This window comes from Dasypus novemcinctus, chromosome 14 (genome assembly GCF_030445035.2).
Source record: "Dasypus novemcinctus isolate mDasNov1 chromosome 14, mDasNov1.1.hap2, whole genome shotgun sequence".
NCBI classification, from domain to species: Eukaryota; Metazoa; Chordata; class Mammalia; order Cingulata; family Dasypodidae; genus Dasypus; species Dasypus novemcinctus.
Window position 1 is genome coordinate 35,564,606 of NC_080686.1, and position 3,083 is coordinate 35,567,688.

At 40.0% G+C, this 3,083-nt stretch overlaps 1 non-coding gene across 1 annotated transcript; it reads right to left on the reverse strand.

The window, feature by feature from the left end:
- Positions 1–2,450: 2,450 nt before the first annotated feature.
- Positions 2,451–2,557, reverse strand: LOC111765129 (U6 spliceosomal RNA). Its single transcript, XR_002797545.1, has one exon. It is a non-coding gene; the product is annotated as a U6 spliceosomal RNA (small nuclear RNA).
- Positions 2,558–3,083: the final 526 nt, after the last annotated feature.

Sequence of the window (3,083 nt, forward strand, 5' to 3'; positions counted from 1 at the left end):
CCCTGCCCTGCCCGGCACCCAGGCGCCCGCCTTCCCCGCCGGCCCCTCCCCAGCCCTGGCGGCGCGCCCGGCCGGGCGGCGGGTAGGTTGGCGCGGCCGCCCCCGCCCAGACGGGGGGACGGCTCTCCCCGGGGCGCCGCAGCCGTGCCTCGACGCACCCGGCACCCTTCCGCCCTCCGGGCACCAGCCCCTTCCCTGCCTGTTCTCCTGCGCTGGGCCGGAGCCCCAAACACTTCCACCCCGTGGGAACCGCCCAGGGGAGAGCGGAAAAGCAGGTGCACCGGGTCCCAGTCGCAGAGCGAGCGTCAGGGCCCAAGAGGAGCCCGCCCAAGGCGGCCGCATTTCCTAGCTCCCACCTCTGCTTCCAAACTACTTAGGGACAAGTTCGTGAGTGGATATTTTCACCATAAAGCCTTAGACGAACAGCGCTTGATGTACAGCAAACGGGTATCACCAGTACAAAGCCAATCCCGTATTTTAACCCTGAGTCCCCGCGGGCCACGGAGGCTCCAGACAACTGAGATGAGACCAAAGAGGCATCCTTCTCTTCTTTCTGTTGCATTTTATAAGGGGATTTTCGTGCCCTGGGGAAATGTCACTTTGCTTCGCTAGGAATTGATCAATGTGAAGGAAAAGGATAAATAAATATAAATGGTGCTCTTTGCTCTGTTAAAGCTGATTTTCCAAAAGAAGTCCTGTTTAATGATATTTTAGAAATAACTTCCACTTCAGTAAATATTCCACTTTAATAAAGTGTGTGCTTAACTTTTCATATACATTTTCTTCTTTTATTTTCTCCAAATATCTTATGTTTTCTGCACCTCACTCTTTGTTAACCAAAGTTACCCTGTAAATTTTATTGACTTTCTTAAATTATTTAAACTGTTATGGCTTTTGTGAGAAACTAGAGTATAGAGTTTTCTGCATCTGTGAATCTAAGAAAATAACCTAGTTTCAGAGACTAAAATGCTTCCTTTCTCATACAAGAACTGACTTCTCATAGAGGAATTTCCTTTACTCTTAACAAAGAAAAATAAATATGTAGTAAAAACCAAATATTAAAAAAAAAATTGTCATGAAAAAGATTTAATGCAATGTAAGAATTGTATCTTGTAAAGTTGGCCAATGTAGAATGTAAACTTATTTCAATGTCCATGGAAAACTCACTCTAAATTCAAAAAAGAAATTCTTCCTTTGTGATTCTATACAAATAAATTCTCAGGAGTAAATATTTTTAAACATTTTCCTTTAAGTCTTTCTTTTACTTTTGCAGTTGAAATAAATATGAACTTTTTAAAGTTATTTGTAGTTGATACTTCACCAGCAAATCACACCCCTTACCTTTTAGCTGTGTTGCAGGCTTTATTAGCTGCTTTGTACTAACTCTTCCATGTAATTTGTTCTCCACACCTTTTCTAAGGTTGTCTGTTTTGTGAAATGCCTTTGAGTAGATACTATTTTAATTCTACAAGAATCTGGAATCGTTCCAGAATGATGTAAAAAAAAAAATGATCCACTGACAAGTTTATTTTCAGGAATAAAACACAAAATGAAGTAATACAGAAAAGTGGAAGAAGATGAGCTCCAAGTTTATAGACTTAAAAAATATAATGTGTATTGTTTTTCTGACTCCAAATGCCTTCTCAACTACTATTCTTTTCACTCCCTTTTCTTTATTCCCAAACAAAAAATCAAAAACAGAAAGTCAGGGGTCGGTGCCCAGGAGGTTTCAGCTTGCAGTTAGAATCAAGTTGTTTCCAAATCTGACTCTGAGATCTCTGACAAATCACTTTCTCTCTCAAACCAGGCCTCAGAGTCCTCATCTGAAAACACACGGAGACTAAATCTGTTAAGACTGCTGTGAGATACCTACAGAAATGAGTTGATGTCTGTACACTGAGCATTAAGTGGTGCCAAATACATATTAGTGTTCTCATGTTCACCCCATTCCCTCTCCATAATTTAAGCCTAAAACCAAGTGAAAGGGGGGAAAAATCATTGCTTTAACAGTGGACAACATAGGATAAAGCACAGAGTTCAAAGAAATAAAGAGAAGGAAGTAGAGAGGGAGAAAGGCGAAGGGAGGGAGGAAGAGAAGAAAAAAAGAAAAACCACAAATAAATGATTACTACTTTATGAACATCAAAGGGAGATTGTCTCTGGTAAGTAATGTTGAAAGAAACGTTGAAAACATCAAGATAAGTTTCCCCTAACAGGCCCTGGCAAAGAAGTTCCTGCAGGAATGGGCAAAGCCAGGAGGACAACTGACATTTTATTTTATTTTTTTAGATTTGAGAAACATTTTATTCTTAGAAACTGTGTCTAATTTATAGAACAAATTCAATTTTATTTTTTAAAATGTACAAAAATAAATGCCAGATTTCTATTTTTATCTTTTACATCCAGGTCCCTTGAACCATTTATTGTCTGTTTTTACAAAATATATTTTTAAAAATATGGAACGCTTCACGAATTTGCATTTCATCCTTGCGCAGGGACCATGCTAATCTTCTCTGTATCGTTCCAATTTTAGTGTATGTGCTGCCGAAGCGAGCACGACAACTGACGTTTTAAAGCAATGGAGTTCACTTCTTTAGCAGAAACAGTGCAGTCAAACGTGTCAATTAATCGCTTTGTTTTCCATGCTTTGTAGATGTTTGGAGAACAGAAATCATCCCAATGACCATGTGGGTGAATATAGGAAGTATCCAATGCACCTAAAAAAACCCTTTCTTCTGAAGTGTTGTCTTTGGACCTTTGGTAAAGTTACGGAGGGAAGCACAGGCCTACTTGTTCATCAGATTTCAGAATGAGTACTTTTTAAAGGATATCCATATACCTTATTCCAATCAACTCTGAATAATTGTGAAGAAAATATTAGCACCCCCATTTTACAGATGACAGAGAGATTAGACATGTAACTAATTAGTGACAAAATGGGGCTCGAACTAAAATCATTCTTTCCAAAATTCTACAGAGTTCATCCCGTCACTTAAACCTGAGTAGGGATGGGTGGGGGTGGGACGGGAATGGAAACTAAAGTTACAACAAGTATGATAAAGTACTGTACCAAATACTGTAAC